A 12,147-nucleotide genomic window follows, 5' to 3' on the forward strand; every position below is an offset into this window, starting at 1 on the left:
TATTTAAAACTGTTGGTAAACGTGTTTGGCACTTTTCATAAATTTGCACTGTTTCATAAATTTGTCATCTAAAGAATTGTAACAGTTCACAATTGGTTAATAACTAAAGGTGTTTCTAAGAATACAAAGTTCTGCTTAGTTTAACTAAGACTGATGGAAATAAAGGGAAACTCTATATGTAGGAAAGTAGGAGATATGTAAGAAAGACTTAAGGAATGGGAAGGTAATTTTGTCCTAAATGAGATGGTTGTTTAGAAAGAAATGACTTGGGACAAAACCTGAATGCAAAGGAAAGTTGTAGAAGGTTTGTGAAGGGAAATCTTCAGAAAAGGAATTTTAGCTATGGTCAAGAGTGGATTAAGATTGAAATGAATGGGTTTTAAAGGTACATTGGTACAAGACTGAAATTGTCTCTGTTCAAAAGGACAATGTTTTCTTAGATCAATTGATCTGCTGTTAAGAAAATGTAAATGGTTTTCTCTTTGCCAGCCCAGAATGTTTTGTTTTATCAGGTGTTTAACATCCCTAATTATATTTAGACATGTGCTTTAAAACTTCCTAAAATTTTAGCAAATGTTGACAGGATTTAAATTGTAAATCTCTTTAACTCAGGCTTTTCCTTGGTATGTGAAGTTGTTCATGGAGTACTACTGAACCAATGATAAACCTTGGGTTACATTTGGGAAAATGCTATAACTATTCTAGAGATTCTACGCACTTCCTAAAGTTTTAACGTTTTGAGAGATCATTGCTTGATACTGTAATTATGGAAATGTTATGTATCACAGAAATAACCTGATTTCCTTGCAGCTAAATTGTAAACTCCCGCGTCTCTTTAGCTCTAACCATATCCATTCTGAGTTTTTGTCATTTATAATTGTTTTAATTCTCTGGTAAAATGAGTTTTATCTTCAAGGATATTCCTATAAAGGACTTTCAGGACAAATACAGATATTTGATATGCTTGAAAATCCCAAAACTGAAATGGGTAAGAATTTCCAGAACTGACTAAAGCCGCATTCACCAGAATTAACAACATGGGACTAAATGAACTAAAAGATTATAGTGTTGTGTCTCTTAATGTTTTGTCTTACTTTAAACATTGCTGGTTCTTTAATGTTTGCTCTTCCAGACTAGGGATACTCTCTCCTAGTTATCTGTAACTTATAGAGATGTAAAAGTGCTCATTTGTAAAAGTGATCAAAGCATTCACCTTTTCTCTCTATCTGAACCCTCTGAAACCAAAAGGTCTTAGTAAGTATTCTTTCTTCCATGGCAATCAGTCATTTGCATAAGTCCAATAAGAATCTGTTCTCCTTATAACAGGAAAGAATTGGAAACACGGGTTATTTTACCAAGGCTTTGACTGGGATGTCCTATTTGAAAAGACTCAGATATGACCAGACAGCTTAAAGGAACTAAGGTTGACTTTATGAAACCTGGAGCCATAAAGCCGCTTGGGACTGTTGGCCTGATACCTTGCTTACAGAGTTCCCAGCAGCCTCACCAGGTGAGTAAAGAATGTCACTCCTTGGTAGGTGCAGTCTCGGGAAGAGGAATTCACCCAAAGGTATTGCAGGCATGCCTCATGGCAAGTACAGGGCTTGGCTTCTGGCCCAGAGAGGCTACTAAAAGTTCAACCTAGAGATTCCTTATACAAAGTTCCAGCAAAGCAGATTCTAAAAGATCTATTGATAACACTCACTGTTCTTGCTGAGCTTATGTAAATAATAGGCCAAGTTTGTTAAAACTGGACTTGTTTCACAAGTGACTCAGCCCACCAAACCTCACCTAGGTTCTAGAACTTCATCACTGGGATCAAGCCTCTCATCCAGCTCCCTACTCAGCGAGGAGCCTGCTTTCTCTAGCTGCCTTTCTCCTGGCTTGTGCTCTTTCTCTCTCCTATACATAAATTGAAATCTTAAAAAAAAAAAAAAAGTTAAAGCAATAAATTTAAACTGCCAATTTATCAGAGATTATCTGAGATCATATGAATTTAGAAAATTTGAGTTAGTTTGTATGTTTCTGAAAGTATATTTGATTTATATAAATGCTTTGTTTTCTTTAAGCCAATTAAATCAAGGTCTTTACTAATTAACTTTGGTAATACCATCTGGAGGTAGAAAAATATCCCCTATCTGTAACGTATATGTTACATATAGACATACATAACCTATAGATTCAGATATAGTGTAGCTTTTGTTTAGAAATTTAATCCTATCACAGGTAGGAAACTCTAGAGAAAATAAAGTTGTCCTTGAACAATGTGGGTTGGAACTGTGCAGGTTCCCTTACATGTGGATTTTGTTCCCCCCCAATAAATACAATACAGTACTGATATGGTTTTAGAATATAGGTGAGGTTCCCTGGGTAGGTCCAGAGCCTGGGGCCAAGAAAGAATTCTTGAGACCTTTTTGGTGCACAAAGGTGGTTTTATTCAAGCACAGGCAGAAAGAGCTGCCCTGGTGTTGTGAAGAGCAATTGATTACATACTGTAGGGTTGGGGGAGATAAGGAAAAAAAGAAGGCTTTCAAATAGAACTTTCATACGCTAAAGAGCACCTAGGAGATAAGGGAGGCCTTACCCTTGTCTAGTTGAGTTTGTTTTTCCCCTCTAGCAAGGCATTAAGATAGTTGGGAGCTTCTTGGAAGATTGTCTCACTGGACCCACCCAGGAGGGTCCACCAGAAGGGGCGGCAGGGGGAGTTGTAGGGTGTCCGCTTAATGCTTTGTCTACAGCTGGCCTTCTGCACTCTCATCAGTACTGTAAGCGTATTTTCTTTTTCTTTTTCTTTTTTTTTTTTCAGATTTTACTTATTTGGCAGAGTGTGCACAAGCAGGGAGCCCTAGGGAGAGGGAGAAGCAGGCTTCCCACTGAGCAGGGAGCACAACTCAGGGCTTGATCGCAGGACCCTGATCATGACAGAAGCTGAAGGGAGACGCTTAACTGACTGGTCCACCCAGGTGCTCCTGTAAATGTTTTTTCTTTTCCTCGTGATTTATGTAATGATACTTTCTCTTCTCTGACTTTTTGTGAGAATACAGTGTATAACACATATAACATACAAAATTTGTTAATTGACTGCTTATGTTATTGGTAATGCTTATTGTCAGTGATGTGGGGAACAAAGGCAGAAGAAAAAGTAACTTTCCTTTCTACTTAAAACCCACTGACAGGTCGTTGAAACAGGAAGAGTGACATTCTTCTAGGAACTCAGCTGCCCTTTAAACTTTGCTGAGGGCAAAAGACAATCTTAGCCCAATCCCCAGGATTCTGAGTCTACTTTAACATATAAAAGTTCCTTTGGAAACGTCCTTTATCTCTACCGGCCAAGGTACATGTGGGCAATCACCCCCAAGCATACGACCCACTGATGTACATCTGAAGGGTCTCATGACTCAGGTTTTATTAGATAGTAATAAGTGACCTTTTCCTAACAACAGCACACCCCTCAAGATCCTGGAAATCTTGCTTCCAAAATTCTTTAGAAACAAAGCTATCACCAACCCCCTCCCAACTTGAGAGTATATAATCAGTCACTCTTCATGACCTCAGTGCAGTTCTTTCCGCTCCGGGTCCTGTCCCCTTGCTTTAGTAAAACTACCTTTTGCACCAAAGATGTCTCAAGAATTCTTTCTTGGCCTTGGGCTCCAAACACCAACATCTTTCCTTCATCATCAACAGTAGGCTATTTAGTTAAGTTTTGGGGGAGTCAAATGTCATACATGCCTTTTTGACTGTGTGGCGTTGGGGTCCCTAACCCCTGCTTTACTCAAGGGTTCACCTTAATGAGATCCAAATTGTGCAAGTGGACTAAGTTAACGTCTCTTGCTGAGATGGCCAAAGTTTTTTATTAAAGTTTATTTATTTGCATGCTATAAGGATCCATTCAGAACTTTTTAAAAGTCATTTTTGTCTTTAGAAGATTCTGCACACCAAAGAATGCATTTCCTTGTCCTTCTGAGGTTTGTAATCCTCTTTTAAGGGGGCTCCTTAAGGTGGATTTATCTAAAAGTTTTGAGAAGATGGCCATTACAATTCAAATTCTTCAAAAGTTTATGCATTTTTCAAGAAAGGCAAAAGATGCTGATTAAAGAGCCAGGTGGAAGCTAACAGGCCTTTGGATTCCCTAAGATGTCTTAACTGGGAGAGGCCTTATTTTTGAACAATTCTTCTAAAACACTGTGAATCATGTGTTTTCCTCCCTTTTGAATACAATGAGTAACGGACCAGGAAGCTTCAAACAACAAACAAAAGCATCCTTACAAGGAAGGGTGATGCCTTCATAAAAACAAAAGCCAATCCCAAATAAACCCAGAGAGCTCACAGTACAAAGAGAGTGCACAAAACCCAAAGGGACTCAAAGCCAGTTGTTTTACCAGCAAAAAGAGTTTCTCCAGGAATAGCAGAGGAATTGCAATTTGGGACAAGCAAACTATGACAAACCATTGGTGAGTACAAAGAGTCAGAAGGAAGGTCAGCTTTTATTAAGTTTTAGGAGAAAAGTGGGGAGGGTTGTTTTGAACAAAAGTTCATTGAAGGAGAATAAGAACTCGAGGTTGTGACAATTTCTCACTGGCTGCAAGCAATGGTCCATTTTTGGTGCTGGGGCTGAACAAGATCTTCCTTCTTTCTCTGAAAAGCAGGAGATAAAATTCCTATAAAGATGTCTTACATTATCAAGATAAGAATTCTGTTCCTTCCGCTGGTTATGCAGGCTGTAAGGAGTAGTAAGTGCGTGAGTGCTCCCTCTTCCAGAGCTTCCTGACTCCATTTATTTATTTCAGTTTTATTTGAGAGAGGAGGAGAGAGAGGGTGCATGAGAGAGAGAGAACACGCATGAGCAGGGGGGAGGGGCAGAGGGAGAATGAGAAACAGACTCTCTGCTGAGCAGGAAGCCCGATGTAGGACTCCATCCCAGCACTCTGGGATCATGACCTGGGCCAAAGGCAGATGCTTAACAGCCTGAGCCATCCAGGCACTCCCTGACTCCATTTTAAATGAAGTTTCGTTTACTCATTTTCACAGGGAAAAGGTATATGAGGACCCACAAGCCCTAGCCTACCCAATGGGCAATAACCCCTTTGAAGGCAGAGATTGGTGACTGGACAGCCTTGGCAAGGCAGGGCTGGGAGGGCCGGCCAGGGTATCCTCTAATAAGAGATTCCTGGGAGACCTGTTTTCTGGGAAAGCTCTGGACTCCACAGGCAGCAAGTCCAAATGGCAAGGGACTGTCTCCAATTTGCAGTTACTGCCCCAGGGTGATGTTTGCGGGTGGTAACTTCCACACTGAACCTATGCAGGTATTTGGGGTCAAGATCCAGCTACCCTGGCCTGCTGGGCCCTGGCTTCTGGAGGTTGGCTGAAGGGCTTCCAACTCCAGGTGCCTTGACAGCACAGTTCAGGGAAGCTGGGAATCTGGAACTTGGCGAGAGTCAGGAGAGGCTGGGTTGTAGGAGTGGGCTGCTGGAGGTTCAAGGCATCTGCCTAAATCCAAGTCCTAATGTCCTCAAATGCACATGTGGGGTGAAGGCCAGGCTACCACAAAACACGCCACCTCAGCATATTGATTATTTTGAGTTAAAGTTCCTTATAAAATGCCCAGTGCAAGTATAATACCCAGACTTCACTTTGTCTCCACAAAGCAAAAAAAAAAGTCTCCCACGTAAAATGTAGCTTCCCTTTACCAGGTGGTAGAGACATCAGTATCACCAGAGATCTATAATTCAGAGTTAGGAAGTCTGGGTAAACCCCTTGCTACTTTTACCAATTTTACTACCCCAGCTCAAATTCTGTTATATTTGCAAGCTTCAGTTTTAAAGAAATTCTCAGTTTTCTTTGTACTATCAACTTATCACTGATGTGTTATTTCTGTGTCTAAGAAAAGTCTCGTAGCTGCCCATCTTAGTGGTTTCCTTGGATCTCAGTGTTAATATCAGGCCTCTCTGCACAGAATTAAACTTTGTTTTTCCCCTGTGACTCTGTCTTGTCAATTTAAATCTTAGATCACCTGGAAGAATCTTCCAGGGTAGAGCATACTTTTCCTCCTCAATAGCTGGCAGAGTTGGCAGGATACACGCTAACTGGCAGGACACTGCTGTGGCTGAGAGATGATGGGGCATCTGACAAAAGCTGGTGGAAGTCAAGAATCCCCACCACCACATCACATCCTGGATCTCTGCCTGCATGGGCTAAATTTAGATGAGCAGAAGGAAATATTTGTGAAACTGGTTTCTTGGCTTTAAGGATTCTGGTGACGTTAGTAGAGTCCTCTTGGCTTAGAGATCCATTTCCACCCAGAGATGGCCATAGTTTTTCCTTATGTCTTTTTTATGTCCTAAGAGCTTGCCTTTGTGACCAGTGAGAATATGGTCTCTGGTCTCTACACCAAAAAGGGTTCACTTATCAGGGTGCACCTTGGTGTCCTGTCAAATAGAGTGGTGTTCTGAGACTCAGAGTTATAAGCAGTATTTTCATTGTCTGCTCATGCCTGGTCACAAGGGATTGTGTTCTAAGAGGTCCCAGCTGATAAAGGATACTTGTCATCTTAACCTTTGTTAGTTCTGGAAAAGTGTCATTACAGGAATGCCTGTCCCACGTCACAGATTTGTGAGAAGGCATCTCACATTTTTCTGGGAGACTTGAAGGTACCATTTTCTCTACACTATCTTTGCTGCCTGTGCAATGAAGGCCTTTGCTGTCTTAGACTATTTTGGTGAGTTGCATTATTTTTTACCTCTTTAGGCGTTGCCTCTTGGGTCAATGGCCTAAGCCTGGAAAGTTGCTTCTGTGTCTTCCCATAAAAAGGATTATTGGTTGAGTCACTGTTGAGATTAATAAGATCCTACTCGGGGTGCCTGGGTGGCTCAATGGGTTAAGTCTCTGCCTTTGGCTCAGGTCATGATCCCAGGGTCCTAGGATCGAGTCCCGCATCGGGCTCTCTGCTCAGCAGGGAGCCTGCTTCCCCGCTCTCTCTGTGTGCCTCCCTGCCTACTTGTGATCTCTGTCAAATAAATAAATTCTTAAAAAAATTAAGATTCTACTTATCATTGCCAGATGATGGAGCCTTTAAATTATATTTTAATGAAAAAATATAGAGAGTGTTCTTAATTATTAGTATAGTGGTTAGCTTTTGGGACTCTCTTGAAAAGACTTAAAGAAAAAACAAAAAATTAGACTTAAGACAAAAATGAATGTCCACATCCAATGTAAATTCCCCTTCTCAGAGTCTGGCCCCATTTGCCTATTTTAATTTTCCTTTCCCGACAAGATTATAGAGAACACTGTGGTCTAATCTCAAGGTTTGAAGTATGCAGGTGTGAACCTGAAAAATAAATTACAAAAAAATTTTTTAAATAAAAATTAAATTGCCAGTTATTTTACCATCAAAAGATGGGTTTATTGGGAGTAGCAAAAAATTCCAACCTGGGGCTAACATATGGCAAGTCCTTGGAACAAAGAAAAAGGATGATCTTTTGTAGAGCAAAGTGGGGAATTGGGATAGCTGTTGAAAACAAAAAGTCCACTGGAGTAAACTTGGTGCTGGAAGTATAATGGCTTTTCATCGGTTGAGTTGTGACTGTCTCTTGTTTGCTGGGCTGTTGCTGGGGGGAAGGAGGAAGCCTGCCTTCCTCCTGCTTGAAGTGTAAAGTCCTCTCCCTGAGCAAGGTTTAGTCAATTCTGTTGATTCTGCAACTGACGACCAGGAGTGGTAGAACGTGAGAGATCTTCTATTCAAACCTCTTAGTTCCACTCTGAGGTTTCCCTTTATTAATTTTAACACTGGTTACTTAAATAAATGCTGAAAGGCAGGGAATGAATTTTTTTAAAATCCCCAAAGACTGGCAGTAAAACTTGTTTTGCTCCTACTTTCCGTGGCTCTGTCATCACGCTCTGGCAGCTTCAGGCATTTCTTTCTTTTTTCTTTTTCTTTTTCTTTTTTTTTTTTTTTTTTTTTAATTTTATTTGACAGACAGAGATCTCAAGTAGGCAGAGAGGCAGGCAGAGAGACAGGAGAGAGAAGAGGAAGCAGGCTGCCTGCCAAGCAGAGAGCCCGATGCAGGACTAGATCCTAGGACCCTGGGATCATGACCTGAGCCAAAGGCAGAGGGTTTAACCCACTGAGTCACCCAGGTGCCCCGCTTCAGGCATTTCTATGCAATGTCTTTTGTAGGTGTATCCTAGGACACCCCCCAACACCCTCCCCAAGACAGACACATAAATACAATTTGTGTCCCCTGAACAGCAGCAGATATTTTAAATTCTAAAATAATTTACCTTTACCTCCATTTTCAGAAGTTCCTACCAAATTTAGGGAAGAACTAGAAAGATGAGTGGCCATTCACTATACCCTTCACAGAGAAAACTGATGGCCAAAATATTCCGAGGCCCTCTTGCAAACAATCAGTGGAAAGTCAGCGTTCAGGGACTAATAGAAACCATGGCTGAATTGTGTAATCAGAGGCTTTTGTTAAGATGCTTTGTACAGACTTTACTAAGGCATATTTCCCATCAGGTGCGGGAAATAAAGCATATTTCCCGTTTTAGTTAAAAAATCTCCCTGATATAAAGAAGCAAGTTTAAAAAGGTGGTCAGTCCCTTGATATTTAGGTTATAATGCAGTTCTTTACAGGAATTAAAAATAACTGTCTTTGTCTTGCAAATCTCCACAAAACCAGAAATATAACTATGGCAACAAGTCAAAGCCCACCTATTTTACCAATCCCCAAAGTGTGCCTTGTCCTTTCAAATGCTTGTAGGTATATTTTTTTAAGACTTACTTATTTTTGATGGGGGGTGGGGTACAGAGGAAGGGAACTGATAGCTGATTTTGTTTACTATCTCCTGAAGTTTCTTTGGATAATCTAAACATAATTCTTGGGAATAAATTATTAGGTAAGTAGAATAAGAGTTTATAAACTTTTTTTTTAAAAGATTTTATTTATTTATTTCACAGAGAGCGAAAGATCACAAGTAAGCAGAGAGGCAGGCAGAGAGAGGAGGAAGCAGGGTCCCCATTGAGCAGAGAGCCCGATGCGGGGCTCAATCCCAGGATGCTGAGATCATGACCTGAGCCAAAGGCAGAAGCTTAACCCACTGAGCCACCCAGGCACTCCATTTATAAACTTTTTAGTAACAGTGATATTTAATGGTATCTTTAAAAAAAAAAAAAAAAAGGCTTGCAAAACTTTTTGGTAATCTGAAATCTTAACTCATCAATTTAGTAAAATTTTAAGTTGAATTTATTGAATATCCACATCATTTCCAAATAACATAATAAAACCTTAATTACTAAACATAGGTTTGTCTATTTTTGACTTCCCTGTTACAGAGTAATATATTTTGTGCTTACTGAGAGATTGTCCTATGAAGAAGTATGTGTTTCTAGAAATTACAAAAGTATTCATAAATTTGCCAAACTAAAAAAAAAAAAAAAATGACTAACAGTTCACAATAGCTTGCCACTTGATTTTCATGAGGAATTAAGGTTTCTAAGAGTTGAGTAGTAATATATATAGTTTAAGCTGCTAGACATAATAAGGGAACCATGTCCATATGCAGGTAAAGCAGGATATATGCTTTTGGTAAAAGAGAGTATGAGGAAGACAAATGCCTTTTTGTTGAGGGAGAGGAAAGTAATTTTGCCCTAAAGAAGGCTAAAAAAGAAAATAAGACAAAATCTGAATATAAAAAATTAAGTTGTAAGAGGTTTATCACAATGAATCTTAAAGGAATTGTACATGTGGTCAGCACTGAATAAGACTAGATTAAAGTTAAGTGAGTTTTCATGTCAAAAGTACACGTGTGCAAAACTCAAATTTGGGTTTCTCTTTGTGAAAAGGATGACGTGTTTTTGAATGATTGATCTGCTTTTGATAAGAGATTATAAAACTTGTTTTTTACCTTTTAAAGTTATCTGCCTAGAAAATAAGGATCCTATGTTTTATCAAAATAATTTCCTTTGCTGCATAGCTTTATCATCAGGTCTTTAATGATCAAGGAATGCTTTTCTTACTAAAAACTAAGTTTTGCTCATAGCTATACAACCTTCTGTTTTTGCCTCTGAGATATTTTCTTGTCACTTTGGAAAGATAATTACGTATGGTTCCATACTGGTCTGTGAGGCTATTGAAACATATTTTCAGACTCTCTGATACATGTTTTTATTATTGAAGTGTACCTGACATACAACATTGTATGAGTTTCAGGAGCACAACAGTGTGATCAATAACCGTGTAACGCTCAGCACGGTTGTAGCTACCATCTGTCACCATCTGTCACTATGACGGTACCATTGACTTCATTCTCTGTGTTGTACTTTCAGTGTCTGTGACAAAACTGGAAGTCTGTATCTTCCAGTTCCCCTTCCCCTCTGGCCTCCACCAGTTTGTTCTTCAGTTTTATGGATCTGATTTTGTTTGTTCATTTCTTTTGTTTTTTAAAGTTCCACATATTAGTGAAATCCTGTGGTATTAGTCTTTCTCTGCTGTCTTATTTTACATACCTTCCAGAACTATTCCAGCTGTTGCAAATTGCAATTGAAATTTTTTTTTCATATGGCCTTTTCTCTCTACTTAAAGAGTTCCCCTTAACATTTCTTGTAAGGCTGGTAAAGTGGTGATGAACTCCTTTAACTTTTGTTTGTCTGGGAAACTTTTTATCTCTCCTTTATTTCTGAATGACGCACTTGCTGGATAGAGTATTCTTGATTGTAGATTTCTTCCTTTCAGTATTTTTAACATTTCCTGCCCCCTCCCTTCAGGCCTGCAAAGATTCTGGTGAAAAATAGCCTTCCATGTTTTCACTTGTATGTTACTATTTGCTTTCCTCTTGCTGATTTTAACGATTCTCTCATCAGTAATTTTTTTTTTCCTATGGTGCACAGCTTTATTTATTTATTTATTTGTTTGTTTATTTTTGGGGATTATATATTTTTTATTTATTTATCAGAATAACAGTATTCATTATATTTGCACCACACCCAGTGCTCCATGCAATCCATGCCCTAATACCCATCACCCCGTTCCCCCAACCTCCCACCCCACCCCACCCCTGCCACTTCAAACCCCTCAGATTGTCTCATGGTTCACCTCCCCTTCCAATTTCCCCCAACTCCCTTCTCCTCTCTAACTCCCCATGTCCTCCATGCTATTTGTTATGCTCCACAAATAAGTGAAATCTCATCAGTAATTTTTGCCATTTCAGTTAGTATATGTCTTCGTGTGGACCTCCTTGGGTTTATCTTCTTGGGGGCTTTTTCTGCTTCCTGGAGCTGGATATTTGTTTCCTTCCCCAGATTAGGAAAGTTTTCCATTATTATTCCTTCAAATAAGTTTTTTGCCTGCCTCTCTCATTCTTTTCCTTCTGGGATCCCTATAATGTGAATGTTATTATGCTTGATGATGCAGCAAAAGTCCCTAAGCCTGTTCTCATTTATTATTTACGGTTTTTCTTTTTACTGTTCAGCTTGCTTGTTTTCCATTACCCTGTCTTCCAGATTAATGATCTGTTCTTCTGCACAATCTAAACTGTACGATTATTTATACTTTTTCAGTTATTCTTCAGCTCTAACTCATTTTTTAATATATATTTTTCTCTCTTAATTGACATTCTCTCTGAGTTCATTCACTTTTCTCAAGTCCAGTGAGTATCTTTATGAACATGACTTTAATCTCTTTATCAGGCATATTTCTTATCTCCACATCGTTTTGCTCTTTTTCTGGAGTATTGTTTTGTTCTTTAATTTGTGAGACCTTTGTTTCCTCCTTTTCTCTCTTTGTTCATATGTATTAGGTAGATCAGCTATGTCTCCTGGTCTTGATAGTCATGAGCACGTGTAGAACATGTTCTTTGGCGCCCTGTAGTGCAGTTCCCCTAGTCACCAGAATCAGGTGCCCCAGGGGTATTCCCTGCATGGACTGCCTGCACCCTTTTGTGTGGCTGTGTTGTGATTGCTGTGGGCATGCTAGTGGGTGGGGCTTGGCTGCAGCCCAGCTTGCATTACAGCTGCAGAGGCCCAGCTGCAGCCCCTGTGGGATTGCCGGCAGATGGGGCTGGCATTCAGCCTAGCTGTCTGCATTTAGCCTCTGTGATCCTTGCAGGTGCACCAACGAGCGCCTCTTGCTTCCCCCGAGGCCAGCTAACCTG

At 39.8% G+C, this 12,147-nt stretch overlaps 1 long non-coding RNA gene across 2 annotated transcripts in view; it reads left to right on the top strand.

Moving 5' to 3' along the window:
* Positions 1 to 12,147, top strand: part of LOC131824943 (uncharacterized) — an 89,778-nt gene that overhangs the window by 54,951 nt on the left and 22,680 nt on the right. For both annotated transcript variants that reach the window (XR_009351044.1, XR_009351045.1), the window contains one exon: positions 2,807 to 4,451. This is a non-coding gene — a long non-coding RNA (uncharacterized LOC131824943). The remainder of the gene's footprint in view (positions 1 to 2,806; positions 4,452 to 12,147) is intronic.

Source organism: Mustela lutreola, chromosome 2 (assembly GCF_030435805.1).
Source record: "Mustela lutreola isolate mMusLut2 chromosome 2, mMusLut2.pri, whole genome shotgun sequence".
Taxonomy (NCBI): domain Eukaryota; kingdom Metazoa; phylum Chordata; class Mammalia; order Carnivora; family Mustelidae; genus Mustela; species Mustela lutreola.